At 43.6% G+C, this 21,756-nt stretch overlaps 1 protein-coding gene across 4 annotated transcripts in view; it reads left to right on the top strand.

The window, feature by feature from the left end:
• The window catches only part of DGCR2 (DiGeorge syndrome critical region gene 2), a 69,565-nt gene that overhangs the window by 6,942 nt on the left and 40,867 nt on the right, over nt 1–21,756 (top strand). The window lies entirely within an intron of this gene.

The following is a 21,756-nucleotide window of genomic DNA, read 5'->3' as shown; positions in this document are numbered from 1 at the left end:
TTTTTAGACAAGCCTTTCTAAGAACTTTCCTCAGTCTTGTTTTGCCTGCGGGGCCTTCTTCCCCGCGGGGCCTTCTTCCAGGGGACCTCTTATCACAACTTTTCCTCAACCCGAAGCTGCAATTTAGAGAGCTGCACAGTTGGAGATGGTGGCAGGTGCTGAGGATCTGATCTCGTGGGCTTGTCTCAGCCTAAAACCATCTGCAGCAGCTCCAGGTCGACTCCTGGTTTTTACATGTATTTATGCTATAACTCTAATTCGTGTGCTTATTTACCTAAATGACATAATTTCACCAAGGATAATTTAGACTCAGAGTGACCATTTAGAGGAACTTTGACATGAACAAAATTACTAGAGGAACTTTGACATGAACAAAATTACTCATTTGTGAGGTGCCTTACTGGCAAAAGCGAAAGCAAATCCTAAGATCCAATGATCTGCATGTTTTATTGGCATGAAGAAGCCTTAATTCCAAAAAGAATTAAGATTTCAAAGTATCTTCCTTCAGAGGAAGGCAGAGGGTTACCTCGTTCTTTTTCCAAAACTTTTTTAACTTTGAAAACATTTCATGCTTCTAGAAAAGTTGCAAAAATAGTACTGTGAACTCCAACTGTATACAGTTCACTTAAATTTACCGATTGTGACATCTGACTCGTCCCACATCTGCACGCTTTTTGTGTGTGTGTGCGCGCACGTCCAGAGATGAAATGTATCTGCACACACAGACATGACCCTTCATTTCTAAGTTCCTTTCCCCTATTTCCTGAGAACAAGCCATTCTCCTGGAAGCACGTTTAGGACTGCTAACACGGGGGTAGTACCATGAGCCATATCCCCACTTTGCCAGTTGTCCCATTCACCACACATTTTTCCCCCGGGATCATCTACTGCATTTAATCGTCATGTGCATTTAATGTTCTGAAATCTGGGACAGTTCCCTAGCTTTCTTTGTCTTTCGTGGTGTGGACTTTTTAAACAGTACAGGCTGGCCATTTTTTGGAATATTCCTCCTTATGGGTTTATCAGATTGTTTCCTCATGGTCAGATTCAGTTGCCGCCTCTTTGGCAGGAGTGATCCCCCGAGACATTGAGTCCCCTTCAGCGCGTGCATCCTGGGCACAGCTGGCAGCTTCTCCCAGGAATGGCCTTGTTAACTGTGGCCATGTGGTGAGGTGGCTTTGACTGCATTTCTCAACTGGAAAGGTGGCTTTCTTTCCCCCTTTGTGGTCAGCAGGTACTCGTTAGGGAGACAGATCACCTGGCCCTGTGTGGGTTTTTTTTTGTTTTTTTGTGGGTTTTTTGGGCTGCATTGGGTCTTCGTTGCTGCGTGCGGGCTTTTTCTAGTTGCAGTGAGTGGGGGCTGCTCTTCATTGTGGTGTGCGGGCTTCTCATTGTGGTGGCTTCTCTTGTTGCAGAGCACAGCCTCTAGGCTCATGGGCTCAGTAGTTGTGGCTCACGGGCTTAGTTGCTCCGTGGCATGTGGGATCTTCCCAGACCAGGACTCGAACCCATGTCCCCTGCATTGGCAGGCTGATTCTTAACCACTGCACCACCAGGGAAGCCCTGGCCCAGTGGTTTTAAGCATCTATTGATGATTCTTGCCTGAATCAGTTATTGCTGTGATGATTGCTAAATGATGGTTTTCTCTTATTCCTTTTTCATTTAGTACTAGTCTACTGTAAAAAAGCTTGTTCTTCCTCTTTAACATCGGTATGGACTCATGGATTCTTCTTATTCAATGCATGATAGTCATTATTGTCATTCATTTTGGTGATTATATTGCAGTTGTTTTGGGCAGTGGGAACCCCTTCAGGCTGGTTCCTGTATCCTTCTGACATGCCCCAAGCGCTGTTGAACATTCCTCATTACCAAGCTCATCTTGTATCTTTCCTGCCCCCAGCATTTTTCCACGGAGCACTGGTTCCTTTTAGTGGGAGATGGTATTCTGGGAGAAACCAAGATTTTGGTGCTAGGCATGTTCATCGCCAAGAGGACCTTGCTGCCGCTAGACCTTTCGGTCCAGCTGGGGCGTGTGTCCCTCTCTGTAGTGTGGGCGTATGGGTGTGTCCGTGTGAGTCTCTTTGTTTATAAGTTCATACTGTATCTTTAGTTCCAACCCAGCATCCCAGGGTCTTGCTTCCTTTCCCTGGTTCATATTGGTATCGCCCTTTTTCTACAATAGAACTGGAGCTGCCGACAACATCAGTAGATTTACTATTTTCTTATTCCCACAGTGCACAGAAAACCATTTCAGGAGTGCTATACCTGTTACCACTACCAACAGCAGACTGACTGAGTTAGAGTTTGGGAATTTTTTTTCTTTTCCAGCTCCTTTTTTTTTTTTTTTTCCTTGCGGTACGTGGGCCTCTCACTGTTGTGGCCTCTCCCGTTGCGAGCACAGGCTCCGGACGCACAGGCTCAGCAGCCATGGCTCACGAGCCCAGCTGCTCCGGGGCACGAACTCGTGACCCCTGCATGGGCAGGCGGACTCTCAACCACTGCGCCACCAGGGAAGCCCTCCAGCTCTTTTTTTGTCTTTAGACTGATGGTATGTACTCAAAGTACTGAGTCCAAAAGCTATTTGGATTAATTCTCTTCTCTTATGTGTGTCTGTTAAACAGTTAGGTTCAAAACTGTATTGATTTGAAACCACATTTATTAAACAAATAATATTGAGAAAAGTATTTACTATAATCTCATTATTATACCAAGCTTCTATTTCATCACACTAATTGGTAAGGAAACATTTCTTTTTCCAGTGGGTTGTAGTATTTTCCTGGGTAAATTAAAGTATCATTTTAGGAGTAGATATTTATAGTTTTAACATGTCAACTCTCATTAGTATATATTGCTGTTTGCTTAAAATATTTTTTCCAGTTTTGCTTTTATGGTATGAAGAGAATTATGTATGTTGAGTAGACAACCAGTCAGCAGCAGTGGAGAGAAAGGCCAAGTAAAATTTATTACAATTAAATTATTTAGATTTTAGCATTAATAAATGCTATTAATGAATGTTTTTTATTTTGTTACCTTTTGTTACTGATGGAGTATATTAGAAATTACTTTGTGGGACTTTCCTGGTGGTCCAGTGGTTAAGAATCCGCCTTGCAATGCAGGGGCTGCCAGTTGAGTCCCTGGTCGGGGAACTAAGATTCCACATGCCGTGGGGCAACTAAGCCTGTGCGCCACAGCTAGAGCGAAGCCCACGCACCGCCTGCGCACCGAAATGAAGAGCCCGCGTACGGCAGCGAAAGATCCTGCGTGCCGCAGCTAAAACCCAATGCAGCCAAAAATAAATAAATACTTTTTTTAAAGAGAAGAAATTCCTTTGTAATACTAACTGCAATGTGGTGTCCTGGATTGGATCCTGGAATGGAAAAAGGACATTAGTGGAACAAGTCTTTTGCCTGTCTTTGAATTGGGTTGTTTTTAGGCTGTTGGGTTTTAGGAGTTTTCTATATATTCTGGTTACTAACCCCTAATCAGATGCATGATTTGCAAATGTTTTCTCTTACTCTGTAGGTTGCATTTTTAGTTTGTTGTTATTTTAAGTTTGATGTAGTCCCCTTTGTCTACTTTTGCCTTTGTTGCCTGTGCTTTTGGTGTCATATCCAAGAAACCATTGCTAAATCCAATGTCATGAAGCTTTTCTCCTATGTTTTCTTCTAGGAGTTTTATAGTTTCAGGTCTTATATTTAAGTCTTTAATCATTTTGAGTTAATTTTTGTATATGGTATAAGGTAAGGGTACAGCTGCATTCTTTTGCACGTAGATGTCCACTTTTCTCAGCACTATTTGTTGAAGAGACTATCCTTTCCACATTGTGTAACCTTGCTACTCTCTCAAAGATCATTTTACCGTATATGTGAGGATTTGTTTCAGGGCTGTCTAATCTGTTCCATTGGCCTATATGTCATTGTTTATGCCACTCACTGTTTTGTTTACTGTAGTTTTGTAATTTACTATGTTTTGAAATCAGGAAGTGTGAGGCCTCCAGCTTCATTTTTATTTCTTAAGATTGTTTTGGCTGTTCAGGGTCCTTTGAGTTTTCACATTAATTTTGGGATGAATTTTTCTCTTTTGGCAAAAAAAAAAATCATTGGCATTTTGATAAGGATTGTATTGAATCTGTAGATTGGGTAGTATTGACCTCTTTTTTTTAGAAATTTATTTATTTTCTTTATTTTTGGCTTTGTTGGGTCTTCATTGCTGCACGCGGTCTTTCTGTAGTTGCGGCATGTGGGCTTCTCATTGCAATGGCTTCTCTTGTTGCGGAGCACGGGCTCTAGGCGAGCAGGCTTCAGTAGTTGTGACTCATGGGCTCTAGAGTGCAGGCTCAGTAGTTGTGGCACACAGGCTTAGTTGCTCTGCGGCATGTGGGATCTTCCCGGACCAGGGATCAAACCTGTGTCCCCTGAATTGGCAGGCGGATTCTTAACCACTGCACCACCAGGGAAGTCCCAGTATTGACCTCTTAAGTCTTCCAGTCCATGAATATTGGATGTCTTTCTGTTTATTTCTATCTTTTTTATTTTTTTGGCTGCACCACGTAGCATGTGGAATCTTACTTCCCCAACTAGGGATTGAACCCATGCCCCCTGTAGTGGAAGCATGGAGTCTTAACCACTGGACCACCAGGGAAGTCCGTATTTGTGTCTTCTTTATTATATATTTTTAAATAAATTTATTTATTTTATTTATTTATTTTTGGCTGCATTGGGTCTTCACTGCTACATGTGGGCTTTCTCTAGTTGCATCGAGCGGGGGCTACTCTTTGTTGCAGTGCGCTGGTCTCTCATTGCAGTGGCTTCTCTTGTTGCAGAGCATGGGCTCTAGGTGCGCAGGCTTCAGTAGTTGTAGCACGTGAGCTCAGTAGTTGTGGCTCGTGGGCTCTAGAGCACAGGCTCAGTAGTTGTGGCGCACGGGCTTAGTTGCTCTGCAGCGTGTGGGATCTTCCCGGACCATGGCTCGAACCCGTGTCCCCTGCATTAGCAAGCGGATTCTTAACCACTGCGCCACCAGAGAAGCCCCTTGTGTCTTTTTTAATTTCAGCGATCTTTTGTAGTTTGTTTACTAGTGTACTAGTCGTTCACCTCTTTGGTTAAGTTTATTACTGAATTTTTTTTTTTTGATGCTATTGTAAATGGAGTTGTTTTCTTAATTATCTTTTCAGGTTGTTCATTGTTAGTGTATAGAAGCACAACTAATTTTTGTGTGTTGCAACTTTGCTGTGCAACTTTGCTGAATTTGTTTATTTTGTATGCAACTTTGCTGAATTTGTTTATTAGTTCTAACAGTTTGTGTGTGTGTGTGTGTGATCTTTAGACATGACCTACAAGATCACATCAGCTGTGAAGAGAGATAATATTACTTCTTCCTTTCCAATTTGGATGCCTTTTATTTCTTTTTCTTGCCTAATTGCACTAGCTAAGGCTTCTAAAACTCTATCAAATAAAACAAGATTTAACTTGATAAGAAACTGCCAGATGCTTTTTCAGAGTGCTTGTGCTATTTTTTTTTAATTTATTTTAATTTATTTTTGGCTGTGTTGGGTCTTTGTTGTTGCACGTGGGCTTTCTCTATTTGCGGCGAGTGGGGGCTACTCTTGGTTGCGGTGCGTGGGCTTCTCATTGCAGTGGCTTCTCTTGTCGCGGAGCACGAGCTCTAGGTGTGCGGGCTTCAGTAGTTGTGGCACGCAGGCTCAGTAGTTGTGGCTTGTGGGCTCTAGAGTGCAGGCTCAGTAGTTGTGGCGCACGGGCTTAGTTGCTCCGTGGCATGTGGGATTTTCCTGGACTAGGGCTCGAACCTGCGTCCCCTGCATTGGCAGGCGGATTCTTTCTTTCTTTATCTTTCTTTCTTCCTTCCTTCCTTCCTTCTTTCCTTCCTTCCTTCCTTCCTTCCTCTTCCTCTCTTCCTCTCTTCCTCTCTCTCTCTCTCTCTCTCTCCCTCCCTCCCTCTCCCTTTCTTTCTTTTAACATCTTTATTGGAGTATAATTGCTTTGCGTTAGTTTTTGCTGTATAACAGCGAATCAGCTATATGTATGCATATATCCCCGTATCCCCTCCCTCTTGCGTTTCCCTCCCACACTCCCTATCGCACCCCTCTAGGTGGACACAAAGCACTGAGCTGATCTCCCTGCGTTATGTAGCTGCTTCCCACTAGCTAGCTATTTTACATTTGGTAGTGTATATATGTCAGTGCTACTCTCTTACTTCATCCCAGCTTACCCTTCCCCCTCCCCATGTCCTCAAGTCCAATCTCGACGTATGCGTCTTTATTCCTGTCCTGCCCCTAGGTTCATCAGTACCTTTTTTTTTTTTTTTTTTTAGATTCCATATATGTGTGTTAGCGTACGGTATTTGTTTTTTTCTTTCTGACTTACTTCACTCTGTATGACAGACTCTAGGTTCATCCAACTCATTACAAATAACTCAATTTCGTTTCTTCTTATGTCTGAGTAATATTCCATTGTATACATGTGCCATATTTTTTTATCCATTCATCTGTCGATGGACACCTGGGTTCCTTCCATGTCCTGGCTATTGTAAATAGTGCTGCAGTGAACACTGTGGTGCGTGACTCTTTTTGAATTATGGTTTTCTCAGCGTGTATGCCCAGTAGTGGGATTGCTGGATCATATGGTAGTTCTGTTTTTAGTTTTTTAAGGAACCTCCATACTGTTCTCCATAGTGGCTGTATCAATTTACATTCCCACCAACAGTTGGCAGGTGGATTCTTAACCACGTGCCACCAGGGAAGTCCCATCAGGTGGTTCTTTTTTTTTTTTTTTTTCTTTTTGCGGTATGTGGGCCTCTCACTGTTGTGGCCTCTCCCGTTGCGGAGCACAGGCTCCGGACGCGCAGGCTTAGTGGCCATGGATCGTGGGCCCAGCCGCTCCGTGGCATGTGGAATCTTCCCGGACCGGGGCACGAACCCGTGTCCCCTGCATTGGCAGATGGACCCTCAACAACTGTGCCACCAGGGAAGCCCAGGTGGTTCTTTTTAATTGCATTTCCCTGTGAGTGATGATGTTGAGAAGTTTTTCATGTCCTTTTTTTTTTTTAATTTGGCCATGCCACACGGCATGCGGGATCTTAGTTTCCCAGCCAAGAATTGTACCCATGCTCCCTGCAGTGGAAGCACAGAGTCTTAACCCCTGAACCACCTGGGAACTCCTTTTTCATGTCCTTTTTAACCATTCATTTATCTTCTTTGGAGAAGTATTTCTTCAAATATTTTGCTCACTTGTATGAGGTTTTTTGCCTTTTCGTTATTTATATTTATTGTTGAGTTGTAGAAGTTCTTTTTGTATTCCAGATATACAAAAGTTCTTAGATGTGTTGCAGATATTTTCTGTCAGTGACTTACCCATTCATTTGCTTAACTGTACTTTTAAAAACATCTGTTTATTTGTTTAGTACACTAAAATTCACTCTTCCTGTATATCATTCTTTGAGCTTTGACAAATGTAACCAGCACCACACTCAGGATGCGGAACACACTTCTGTCCCCCCGTAGTTCCCTTGTGCACCTTGTGGTCAGTGCCTCCTCTGCCTTGAGGTCCCACCTGGCAACCACTTGTCTTCTGGTAAAGTCCAGTTTATAATAATTTTTCTTCTTGGTGATGAATGTAAGCACTCTTTGCCTAACGCAGGTTCACAAAGATTTTCTTATATTTTCTCCTAGAAGTTTTATAGTGTTAGGTTTTATATTTAAGTCCTTGATCTGTTTTGGGTTAATATTAAGGTATGGGTTGAGGTTTGTTTTTCTGGGGTTTTTGTTTTTGTTTTTTTGTTTGAGTGGTAGAGCACTGGGATTTTTTATTTTTTGAAGTATAGTTGATTTACACTGTTGTGTTAGTTTCAGGTGTACTGCAAAGTGATTCAGATATGTATATGTATATATATTTATAGTTACATATATGTTTATACATATATTTATATTATATATATTCTTTTTCAGATTCTTTTCCATTGTAGGTTATTACAAGATACTGAATATAGTTTCCTATGCTATATATAGGTTCTTGTTGTTTACCTAGTTTATATATAGTAGTGTGTATCTGTTAATCCCAAACTCCTAATTTATCCCTCCTGCCCCCCACCCCTTTCCCCTTTGGTAACCATAATTTTGTTTTGTATGTCTGTGAGTTGAGCTTCATTTTTTGATATGTGGATTTCCAACTGTTTCACTACCACTTACTGAGATATTATTCTTTCTCCATTGAATTGTCTTTGTACCTTTGTCAAAAATCAATTGGCCACATTAGTGTGGGTTTATTTCTGGGCTCTGTGTTCTGTTCCATTGAACTAGGTATCTTTACTGAGCTTTTGATCAAAGAAATTGTGAATTTTGAAGAAGTCCAATTTATCAGTTTTTTCTTTTATGGTAATCTTTGCCTACTCCATGGTTGGGAAGATCTGCCTCCTTACTAGACTTTGAGCTCTGTGAGGGCAGAGACCTTGTACTTCTCCTTCTGTTCTCGCTTGCATCCAGCACAGTACCTGGCCCCCAGGAGGCACAAGGCTCTGTTGTTTGAAGGAGCTAATGGGTTTGTCTTAAGGATTTAAATGTAAAAATGTATTCGAGGCACTTTATACACTGCTTGGCACATGCAAAATGAACTTTCAAGAATCTGATTTTGCTATAGCTGTTGTTTCTCTTGAGATGTACTGGCTATACTATACCATGGCTGTCATCAGAATATGTTTTGAGTGTTGTATGAAATTGCTGATCTATGTTACATAAGATGTGAGATAGCTGTCACTCCAGTTCTGCAAACCAGCAAGGCTTTCATCAGATTTCATGGTGAGATCAAAATGTTAACAGCCAAGTAAAAACTAAGAGTTCGGCACCATCAAACCAGCTTTACAAAAAATGTTAAAGGGACTTCTCTAGTGGAAAATAAAAGACCACAACTAGAAATATGAAAATAATGAAAGGAAAAATCTAATTGGTAAAAAGAAATACACAGTAAAAGTAGTAAATCAACCACGTATGAAGCCAGTAGGAAGGTTAAAAGACAAAAGTAGTAAAATCACCTATATTCATCATAAGTAAAGGGATACACAAAACAAAAAGATATAAAATATGTTGTCAAACCAGTAAACTTTGTGCAGGGGTGGGCAGTAAAAATGCAGGTTAGAATGCATTTGAACTCGAGATCAGCAATTTACAGTAATCATATCTATCTATGTATGTATCTATCTAACTATATCTATATATAAACCTCGTGATAACCACAAACCAAAAACCTGTAATAAATACACACACAAAAAAAGAGAAAAGAATCCAAATATAACATGAAAGATTCATCAAATCACAAGGGAATAGAGCAAAAGAAGAAGAAAGGAACAAAAAAGAAATACGAAACAACTCAAAGACAGTCAACAAAATGGCAATTAAGTAGGTGCTATGAATAATTACTTTAAATGTAAATGGACTAAATACTCCAATCAAAAAACAGAGAGTAGCTGAGTGGATGCACAAAATAAGACCCATATATATGCTGCCTAAAGGTAACTCACCTCACATGTAAAGCCACACAGCCTGAAAGTGAGGGGATAGAAGAAGGTATTTCATGCAAATGGAAATGAAAAGAAAACTGAGGTAGCAATACTTACATCAGACAAAATACACTTTAAAACAAAGATTGGAAGAAGTGACAGACAGGATATTACATAATAAGGGATCAATCCAAGAATAAAATATAACAGTTGTAAATATACATGCACCCAGGGACTTCCCTGGCGGTCCAGCGGTTAACACTTCACCTTCCAATGCAGGGGATGCGGGTTCGAGCCCTGGTCAGGGAGGTAAGATCCCACATGCCTCAGGGCCAAAAAACCAAAACATAAAACAGAAGCAATATTGTAAGAAATTCAATAAAGACTTTAAAAATTCAGTCCACATTAAAAAAAAAAGTCTTAAACTATATATATATATATATATATATATATATATATATATATATATATATACACACATAGGAGCAACCTAAGTACATAAAACAACATAAAGGGTGACATTGATAGTAACACAATAATAGTAGGGAATTTTAAAATCCCATTTTCATCAATGGAAAGATCATCCAGAAGGAAAATCAGTAAGGAAACACTGGTCTTAAACAACATTAAACAACACATTAGACAGATGGACTTAATAGACCTATATAGAACATTCCATCTGAAAGCAGCAGAATACACATCCTTTTCAAGTGCACATGGAACATTCTCTAGCATAGACCATATGCCAGGCCACAAGACAAGTCTCAGTAAACTTAAGAAGACTGAAATCATATCAAGCATCTTTTTCTACCACAAAACTATGAGACTAGAAATCAACTACAAGAAAAAATACAAAAAACACAAACATGTGGAGGCTAAACAATATACTGCTAAACAACCAATGGATCATTGAAGAAATAAAAGTGTTAAATTCCTGGAGATAAATGAAAACAAAAACACAGTGATCCAGGGACTTCCCTGGTGGTCCAGTGGTTAAGAATCCACCTTCCAATGCAGGGGACGTGGGTTCGATCCCTGGCTGGGGAACTAAGATCCCACATGCCGTGGGGCAACTAAGCCTGTACACCGCAACTAGAGAGCCTGCGTGCTGCAACTACAGAGCCCATGTGATCTGGAGCTCGCGCGCCACAACTGGAGAGAAGCCCACACACTGCAACAAAAGATCCTGCGTGCTGCAACTAAGACCTGATGCAGCCAAAAATAAATAAAAAATAACACAATGATCCAAAATCTATAGGATACAGCAAAAGCAGTTCTGAACGTTTATAATGATATAAGCTACCTCAGGAAATAAGAAAATCTCAAACAATGTAAAGAAACTAGAAAAAGAAGAACAAAACCCAAAGTTAGTAGAAAGAAAGAAGAAAGATCAGAGCATAAATAAATAAAATATAGAGACTAAAAAACAATAGAAAATATCAATGAAACTAAGAGCTGGGTTTTTGAAAAGCTAAACAAAATTGATAAACCTTTAGCCAGACTCATCAGTAAGAAAGAGAGAGGGCCCAAATAAAATCTGAAATGAAAAAGGAGACATTACAATTGATACCACAGAAATACAAAGAATCATAAAAGACTACTATGAACAATTATATGCTAATAAAATGGACAACCTAGAAGAAATGGACAAATTCCTAGAAATGTAAAATCTCCCAAGACTGAACCTGGAAGAAATAGAAAATATGAACAGACCAATTACCAGTAATGAAATTGAATCAGTAAGTAAAAAAAAAACTCCCAACAAACAAAAGTCCAGGACCAGATGGCTTCACAGGTGAATTCTACCAGCCATTTAGAGAAGAGTTAATATCTTTCCTTCACAAACTATTCAAAAAAATTACAGAGAGGAACACTTCTGAACTCATTCTGTGAGGCCAGCATCACCCTGATACCAAAACCAGACAAAGATATCACAAAAAAAGAAAATTACATTCCAATATCATTGATAAACATAGATGCCAAAATCCTCAACAAAATATTAGCAAACCGAATTCAACAATACATTAAAATCCCGGACTTCCCTGGTGGCACAGTGGTTAAGAATCCACCTGCCCAGTGCAGGGGACACGGATTTGATCCCTGGTCTGGGAAGCAACTAAGCCCATGTGCCACAACTACTGAGCCTGCGCTCTAGAGCCCGTGAGCCACAACTGTTGAAGCCTGCATGCCCTAGAGCCCGCGTGCCACAACTACCGAGCCCGCGTGCTGCAACTGCTGAAGCCTGTGCGCCTAGAGCCCGTGCTCTGCAACAAAGAGTAGACCCCGCTCGCCACAACTAGAGAAAACCTGTGCGCAGCAATGAAGACCCAACACAGCCAAAAATTAAAAAAAATAAAATTATAAAAAATAAACAAACAAAAAATACATTAAAATCCCCACGATCAAGTAGGATTTCTCCCAGTGATGCAAGGATGGTTCACTATCCACAAATCAATCAATGTGATGTACCACATTAACAAATTAAAGAATAAAAATGTCATCTCAATAGATGTGGAAAAACTTCTGACAAAATTCAGCTTGGAATTTTGTCATCTCAATAGATGTGGAAAAACTTCTGACAAAATTCAAAATCCGTTTGTAATTTTAAAAAACTCTCAACAAAGTAGGTGTAGAAGAGACATACCTGAACATAATAAAGGCCATATATGCCAAGTCCACAACTAACATCATTCTCAACAGTGAAAAGCTGAAAGCATTTCCTATGAGATCAGGAACAAGACAGGATGCCCACTCTTGCCACTACCACTCTTGCCACTATTTATTCAGCAGAGTAATGGAAGTCCTAGGTACAGCAATCAGACAAGACAAAGAAATTAAAAAAAAAAAAAAAAAAAAGGAATAAGGACTTCCCTGGCAGTCTAGTGGTTAAGATTCTGTGCTCCCAACGCAGGGGGCCCGGGTTCCATCCCTGGTCAGGGAACTTAGATCCCGCAAGCCGCACGACATGGCCAAAAAAGAAGAATGAAAAAGAAGAAATAAAAGGAATCCAAATTGGAAAGGAAGAAGTAAAACTATCACTGTTTGCAGATGACATGATACTACACATAGAAACTAAGGACGCCACCAAAAAACTGCTGGAGCTCATCAATGAATTTTGTAAAGTTGCAGGATACAAAATTAATATACAGAAATCTGTGGCATTTTTATACACTAACACTGAACTGTCAGAGAAATTAAGAAAACAGTCCCATTTACAGTCACATAAAAAAGAATAAACATTTAAAAATGGGCAGAGATGTGAATAGATGTTTTTCCAAAGAAAACATACAGATGGCCAACAGGCACATGAAAAGATGCTCAACACCACTAATCATCAGTGAAATGCAATTCAAAACCACAATGAGATATCACCTCACAGCTGTCGGAATGGCTGTCATCAAAAAGACAACAAGTGTTGGCAAAGATGTGCAGAAAAGGGAACCTCCGTGCACTGTTGGTGGGAATGTAAATTGGTGCAACCACTATGGAAAACAGTATGGAGAGTCCTCAAAAAGTTAAAAATAAAACCACCATATACGGTGCAGCAGTTCCACTCCTTGGTATTTATCCGAAGAAAATGAAAATACTAAGTAAAAGAGATATATGCACGCCTATGTTTATTGCAGCATTGTATACAATAGCCAAGATATGAAAGCAACCTAAGTGTGCCCATCAGTTGATGAGTAGATAAAGAAGATGTGGTATATATATACAGTGGGATATTACTCAGTCATAAAAAGAGTAAAATCTTAAAAAGAGACAAAGAGTAAAAATTTAAAAAGAGACAAAACAACGTGGATGTACCTAGAGGGTCTTATGCTAATTGAAGTAAGTCAGAGAAAGACAAATACCGTATGATTTCACTTATATGTTGAATCTAAAAAAAAACAAAACAGGGACTTCCCTGGTGGTCCAGCGGTTAAGACCCTGCCCTCCCAATGCAAGGAGTCCAGGTTCGATCCCTGGTCGGAGAACTAGATCCCGCATGCTGCAACTAAAGATCCCGCATGCCACAACCAAAGATCCTGCATGCTGCAACTAAAGATCCTGCATGCCGCAACATAGGTGCCACGTGCTGCAACTAAGACCCAGCGCAGCCAAATAAATAAATAAGTAAATGAATAAATAAAAATTTAAAAAGAGACAAAACAAACAAGTGTAACAAAACAGAAACAGAGTTATAGATACAGAGAAGAAGCAGGTGGTTGCAGAGGGGAGGGGTGGGGGAAGGAAAGAAATAGGTGAGGGAGATTAAGAGGTACAAACTTACAGTTGCAATGTAATTGGTTCACAGGTATGAAATATACAACATAGGGAATATGGTCAATAATATTATAATAACTTTGCATGGTGACAGATGGTAGCTGGAGTTGTGATCATTTGAAGTGTATAGAAATATAGAATCACTATGTTATATAACGGAAACTAACATAGCGTTGTAGGTCAGTCATACTTCAAAAAATAAACTCAGAGAAAAGAGATCAGATTTATGGTTACCAGAGGCGGGGGTTGGGGGAGGAGGGGGAATTGGGTGAAGGCAGTCGAAAGGTAAAAACTTCCAGTTGTAAGATAAATAAGTGCTCAGGATGTAACCTACAACATGATAAATAGAATTAAGACTGCTGCGTGTTATATAGGAAAGTCGTTAAGAGAATAAACCCTAACAGTTCTCATCACAAGGAAAAAAATGTCTCTGCTTCTTTAATTTTGTATCTATATGAGATGATTGATATTCACTAAACTTAACTGTGATAATCATTTCACGATGTCTGTAAGTCAGATCATTACGGTGCACTCCTTAAACTTATACAGTGCTGTTTGTCATTATATCTCAATAAAACCGGGAGAAAAAATAAAAGTAAAAAATGTGTGGCATGAGTGTTGGATGAAGCTGCTAGTGGATGTTCCGTCAGAGGCGGATGCTGTTACTCCAGTTCTGCCCACCCCTTTGCCCTGGTCTCCCTCCCAAGTATACCCCCCCTCCCCTGCACCCAGCCCTCGTAAAGTGTAGACTTGTTGCTGGTTGCTGTTCGTTCCTTGAGGTGCTGTTGGTTCAGTAGAAATGCGTTGCGATCCTGCCTCTCCTCTCTGGTCCCGTCCTTTTCCTGGGGTCTCCCCTCCTCTTCTAGGCTCACTCACTTGCAGCTAGGCCTTCTTTCCCGAGCATCCACTGAGGAGACTCATAGGGAAGGGCAGGCAGAGCAGACCAGCCAGTGTCTTGGTTGGGCCGTGTCCGAGGAGGGAAGGTTGCAGGTGATGGTCACTTCACCTCCTGGATGTAGAACGTGCTTGTTATTTATGAGAAATCAACACTGAACTTTGGCCTTGTCACTTTATGCTGGGGGGGGCAATGTCCAGCCTTGTGACTCCTCAGCTGATGGGCGGGAGTGGCTGCCGCTCCCCTGGGGCAGGCAGGTGCCGGGAAGCAGGGGGCGTCTTCTCTCCCTCGGGTGGGCTGAGTGAGGGGGAGCCTGGCCCTGGCTCAGTGAAGGGTTTGAAGGTCACAGTGACTGGGGAGCCCCTGGTGGTAGGGAGGCACATCAAAGCATCAGTGGACGTATTTTGAAACCACCACAGGAGCCTTTTCATGTTCACAGTGCTTTGGTGCACCCCTGACTCTGTGGGTCCCGTTGGCAGACAGGCAGCCCTGGTCCCCTGGGGCTTTGTGGGGCTGACCTCTACAGAGGCGCTGCATTTCATGAGTCCTCTGACTTCTGTCTTAACAGAGAGAATATGGGTCAGAATCAGAAAATTTGGACCCAACCCTCTGAAGGACAATGGGTTAGTCACGCCCCACATCAGAGTGCAGAGCATCCTGGCGGGGCGGCTGTGATTCCTGCCCGGATTCCGCTTAGCTGTGCTGGCTTCGGGGCTGGGATCTGGGTCCTATCCTGCTGTGCCAGCCCGACAGGGGACAGGTCAGGTGGGTCAGCCCTTCTGCTGAGGGAGCCAGGCGGCCGAGGCTGGGATAGCATAAGCAGCAGGGTGTCTGGCCTGCCTTTAAACCCCACTGGTAACACTTCAGTCTATAGTTTGCCCTGAGTCACATGCCTCCGGCTCGCTCTAGAACTCTGGGCCCTTGGGCTTGAGGGTCACAGGCAGCTGGTCTCTGAGCGCCTTGCGGCTTGAAGATCAGATGCCAGTGTCCCTCCTGCTGTGACCCTGGCGTCTGCCTGAGCCTAGGGATGCCCAGGTCTCCCGTCCACGGGGCCTTGACGGGGCACCGCACCGTTCAGAACCCTGGGCCTGACCCCTTTCCCCGGGCAGGTCCCTCCAAGAGCATGTTCCTCCTCAGAGGGCCCCGGAGTCATTCCAGGGGATGGAGGACACACATGAAGCTGCGCAGCCGGCCACCTCCTTGGGGCCTCGTGTCCACCACCCGCAGGAGGGGATGGAGCCAAGCAAGGTGAAGTAGGGGTCTTGGCTGACAAGGGGCTTCACTGCAGTCCGGGAGCTGAGGCCTGTGGTTTGTCTCAGGACAGGTCCCTGGGGCCTGTTTCAAAGCTCATCTCCCTGTATATCATGCCAGGAACCTGCTGGAGCCGTGAAGTGATAGCGACTGGGAACCACTGGGAACGGGCCAGGGGTGCTACAGGGGGAGCCATGGGAGTAGCTGAGTCAGGGTTCCCAAGAACATGGGAGGAGGGGGTGCCGGAGGAAGGCTGGAGGTGGCCCTTTGCCTCCTGAAAGGGCAAGTGGCACTTGGAACCCGTCGGGAAGGTGGGAGTTGCTGATGTAATCACAGCTGGTTCTAGAACGGCTTCCCAGGCCCTGCTGTCATGGGTGTTCTGGGGCTACTCCTCTGTGGCTCCTCACAGCGTGACCGTGAAGCCACTTGGTCCCTTTGGTTCATGTGTCCCGCTGGGCCCGGCCACACAGGGCTCCCTCCAGGGCACATGCCCCACCTTCCCTGATCGTGGCAGCCCAGGGCCTTCCCTATTGTCACTGGGGGTTCAGGCCCCTTATTCTCAGCCTCTGATCTCGGGACTCAGGTGAGCCCTCTGCAGGGGGCCTGCCTTGAAGGGTGACCCGCAGATCTGCATCTGACTTCTCTGCGTTGTCAGCACTTGTTAGCAGGGACCGGCAGCCCTCATGCCCAGGCGCCATGCCTTCTAGCCCTGCGCAGCGCTGCCCAGCACCCACTGGGCCCCACCCTGAGCTCTTTCTGGGGAAGCATGTGCGAACCATGTTGGGGAGGCCGGGTAGCCTAGGACTAGGCCTGCGGATCACTAGGAGCCTGGGCCGTGGTGGCTGGGGAGAGGGGGCCCAACCCGCTCCTGCACTTCTGGGCTGAGTTTTGATTTCCCAAGTGATGGGCTTCTGCTGTATGCCATCTTCCTCCCTTTCTCTTTTTTAATAAATTTATGTATTTGTTTTTGGCTGCGTTGGGTCTTCGTGGCTGTGCGCAGGCTTTTTCTAGTTGCGGCAAGCGGGGGCTACTCTTCATTGTGGTGTGCGGGCTTCTCATTGCAGTGGCTTCTCTTGTTGCGGAGCACGGGCTCTAGGCGCTTGGGCTTCAGTAGTTGTGGCACTTGGGTTCTAGAGCACAGGCTCAGTAGTTGTAGTGCAAAGGCTTAGTCCGCGGCATGTGGGATCTTCCTGGACCAGGGCTCGAACCCGTGTCCCCTGAATTGGCAGATGGATTCTTTTTTTTTTTTTTTTTGCGGTACGCGGGCCTCTCACTGTTATGGCCTCTCCCATTGCGGAGCACAGGCTCCGGACGCACAGGCTCAGCGGCCATGGCTCACGGGCCCAGCCACTCCACGGCATGTGGGATCTTCCCGGACCGGGGCACGAACCCATGTCCCCTGCATCGGCAGGCAGACTCTCAACCACTGCGCCACCAGGGAAGCCCGGCAGGTGGATTCTTAACCACTGGTGCCACCAGGGAAGTCCCCTTCTATTTCTTTCTTCCTTTTTTTTTTTTTTTGGCCGCGCCATATGGCATGTGAGATCTTAGTTCCCTGACCAGAGATTGAACCCGGGCCCGGGCAGTGAAAGCACAGAGTCCTAACTATTGGTGTGCCATGTAAGTCCCTTCCTCTATTTCTTTGTGGGTAAATGGTGAGAGGAAATCAGTTCCAGACAATTTAGGCCATGTACTAAATTTCATACAGAAACCTGAGACAGCTCACTTTACATAATATAAAATGAGGCCGAGACTTGCTGACAAAGAAGAAATTGAATCTAGAGAAAGAATCTGTACTGCAGAGACATGACATTTCTACGGGGCACGAGTCCTCCAGGCCCCAGACATCACGTGGTTAAAGCAGTAGCTCTGGGCTTCTCTGGTGGTGCAGTGGTTGAGAATCCGCCTGCCAATGCGAAGGACACGGGTTTGGGCCCTGGTCCGGGAAGATCCCACATGCCGCAGAGCAACTAAGCCCGTGAGCCACAACTACTGAGCCCGCACTCCAGAGCCTGTGAGCCGCAACTACTGAGCCCATGCTCCTAGAGCCCATGCTTCACAAGAGAAGCCACCGCAGTGAGAAGCCTGTGCACACAACAAAGGGTAGCCCCCACTTGCCGCAGCTAGAGGAAAAGCCAGTGCATAGCAACGGAGACCCAATGCAGCCAAAGATTAAAATAAATAAATAAATATTTTTTTAAAAAAAAAAGCAGTAGCTGTCACCGTGTGGCTGGGGTTTCTAGGACTCCAAGAGGTCGGATGATTTTCATGACAGCACCAAGGGGTCGTCTGCCTTTCTCTCTCCCTCTCTCACAGGTGCAGAGTGCTATTTCTGGAGGCTACCTGATGCGATGGCCAGTGGGATATGTGCTTGGGATTCTCTCTCTTTTCATTCATTCATTCTTTCATTCATTCATTCTCTTTCTCCTTTCTTTTTTTTTTTTTTTTTGCGGTACGCGGGCCTCTCACTGTTGCAGCCTCTCCGGTTGCGGAGCACAGGCTCCAGACGCGCAGGCTCAGCGGCCATGGCTCACGGGCCCAGCCGCTCTGTGGCATGTGGGATCTTCCCCGACCGGGGCACGAACCCGCATCCCCTGCATCGGCAGGCGGACTCTCAACCACTGCGCCACCAGGGAAGCCCTCTCCTTTCTTTTAAAGGGTTTTTTAAAAATTGTGGTAAAATTCACATGACATCAGGTCTACCACTTTAACCATCTTAAGTGTACAGGTCAGTGTGAGTACATTGGCAGTAGTGTGCAGCCATCACTGCCATTCATCTCCAGAACTTTTTCATCTTCCCAAACTGAAACTCTGTCCCCATCAGACAAAAGCTCCCATCCCCAACCCCCGGCCCCTGGCAACCTCTTCCACTTTATGTCTCTGTGGATTTGACTGCTCCAGGGACTTTATGTACGTGGAGTCGTACAGTACTTGTCCTCCTGTGTCTGGCTTGTTTCACTGAGTATAATGTCCTCAAGGTTCATCCACATTTTAGCATGTGTCAGAATTTGCTTCCTTTTTATGACCCAGTAATATTCCATTGTATGGACAGGCCACAGCTTGTTTATCCATCATCTGTTGCTGGACACCTGGGTTGTTCCTCCTCTTGGCTCTGGTGAGTCATGCTGCTGTGAGCATCAGAGGACAGGTGTCTGTGAGTCCTGGCATTCAGTTCTCTTGGACACATACCTAGGAGTGGGATTGCTAGCTCCTATAGTAACTCTGTGTAAGCTTTTTTCTTTTTTTCCTTATATTGGAGTATAGGTGATTTACAATGTAGTGTTAGTTTCAGGTGTACAGCAAAGTGATTCAGTTATACATATATCCATTCTTTTTTCAGATTCTTTTCACATATAGGTTATTACAGAGTATTGAGTAGAGTTCCTTGTGCTATACAGGAGGTCCTGGTAGTGTGTATATGTTAATCCAGCCTCTTAATTTATCCCTTCCCTTGACCTTTCCCCTTTGGTAACCATAAGTTTGTTTTCTAAGTCTGTGAGTCTGTTTCTGTTTTCTAAATAAGTTCATTTGTATCATTTTTAGATTCCACATGTAAGTGGTATCGTATGGTATTTGTTTTTATTTGTCTGACTTACTTCACTTAGTGTGATAATCTCTAGATCCATCCATGTTGCTGCAAAGGGCATTATTTCATTCTTTTTTATGGCTGAGTAATATTCCATTGTATATCTGTATCACATCTTTATCCATTCATCTGTTGATGGACATTTAGGTTGCTTCCATGTCCTGGCTATTGTAAATAGTGCTGCAGTGAACATTGGGGTGTATGTATCATTTCAAAGTATGGTTTCCTCCAGATATATGCCCAGGATTGGGATTGCCGGATCATATGGTAGCTCTATATTTAGTTTTTGAGGAACCTCCGTACTGTTCTCCATAGTGACTGCACCAGTTTACCTCCCACCAATAGTGTGGGAGGGGTCCTTTTTCTCTACACCCTCTCCAGTGTTTATTATGTGTTTAACCTTTTGAGTAAATGCTTGGGAAGCTTGTGTTTACACAGTTTCTCAGCTTTAATTTCAATACAGTAAATATTGATAGATGTATCCCATATAAACAAAAGATGTTTGGTGTTCTCAGAATTTTTAAGAGTATAAAAAGGTTTTGAAATGAAAAGATTTGAGAACTAGTGTGAAAGAAGTTCGTGTTTTGGTGTTGTGGCCTTGCATGTACATGGTGAGGGCATGGATTATTTCAAAAAGCATCAACAATCCATTGGCTAGAGTAGCCAGCCAGGAGATAGTCATCACAAGAGGGGGCTGGGACAGGACCTTGGTGAACCCAGTAGTGAAAAGACGGGGAGACGATTTTTGAGCAGCTTTGTATGTGGCAGAAAGTGTGCTGGATGCTTTGCAAGGGGACCCGAGAGGATACTGAGGAAGAAAGGAAAGGGAATGTTGATTTACAGCTGGAGTAACACCAGTGAGACCCTCGGGAATCCCCATCGGACACAGTAAGCAGCTGACTGTGTGTTGGTCCCCGCCCAGCATTCAAGGCAGGCTGTGCCACGTCCTGACTCTCCCTGCTCCATTGACCACACTAGCACAATCACCTGGAGGGTTGCCCAGCACAAAGTGGTGCTTGGCAAATATTTTTTGAATGAGCAATTCACATGTGTTAACCAGTGATTCACAGGTTGGATTGCTTTCTGAACAGCCCCTACACTGTGCAGGTGAGTCAGGAAGGGAAAGAACCTTCCCGGGGATATCAGAACTGATGACACTTCGTTAGCGACTTAAAGAACAGAGTAGTTCAGTTCGGCAGACATTCCGTGGACACGTCCGTGTGTTAGGTGCTGGGTATGGGTAGATTTATTTCGACACTTAACTCTAGAACAGCGTTTGGCAAACTGCAGCCTGCAGCTGGCTGCTCGTTTTGGTCTTCTTTTGTCTTACACGTTGCTGCATCTCAGTGGTTCACTCCTTTTTACTGCTGAGTAGTATTCCATGGTATGGCTCCACTGCAGTTTGTTTATCCATTCAGTTGTTCAGGGCATTTGGATTGTTTACAGCTTTTGGCTATTGCAAATAATATTACTCTGAATATGTCTCTGTATGGTCATATACTTCTCTTGGATAAATCCCTAGGAGTGGAATGACTGTGTCATATAGTACGTATATATTCAGCCTTTCAGAAACTGTCAAACTGTCTTCCACAGCAGTTGTACCATTTTTACATTCCCACTAGCACTGTAGGAGAGTTCTGGTTAACTCACATATTGTCAGCTCTTGGTATCGTCATTTTTCATTTTAGCCATTCTAATATGTAATGGTATCTCATTAGGACTTTAATTTGCATTTCCTTAATGAGTAATGATGTTGAGCATCTTTTTATGTGTTTTTGCCATCTGTATCTTCTTTGGTTAATTGTGCATTCTTTTTTTTTTTATTATTTTTGGCCATGCCTCAAGGCTTGTGGGATCTTAGGTCTCCAACTAGGGATTGAACCTGGGGCCCTGGCAGCCTGGCAGTGAGAGCACCAAGTCCTAACTACTGGACCGCCAGGGAATTCCCTAGTTAATTGTCCATTAAAATCTTTTGCCCATTTTAAGAATTGGGTGGGTTGTTTTCTTTTTATTGAAATATGAGAGTTCTTTATATATTCTGGATACAAATCCTTTATCAGATGTGTGATTTACAGTTCTTCTCTCCCAGTATGCGACTTTTCTTTTTATTCTCTTAACAATGTCTTTTGAAAAGGAAAGTTCTCTTTTTTTTTTTCTGTACGCGGGCCTCTCGCAGTTGTGGCCTCTCCGTTGCGGAGCACAGCCTCCAGACGCGCAGGCTCAGCGGCCATGGCTCACGAGCCTAGCCACTCCG

The sequence above is a fragment of the Tursiops truncatus genome, chromosome 13 (assembly GCF_011762595.2).
Source record: "Tursiops truncatus isolate mTurTru1 chromosome 13, mTurTru1.mat.Y, whole genome shotgun sequence".
Lineage (NCBI taxonomy): Eukaryota > Metazoa > Chordata > Mammalia > Artiodactyla > Delphinidae > Tursiops > Tursiops truncatus.
The sequence above is the reverse complement of the archived record's forward strand: the minus strand, read 5'-3'. Positions and strand labels throughout refer to the sequence as shown.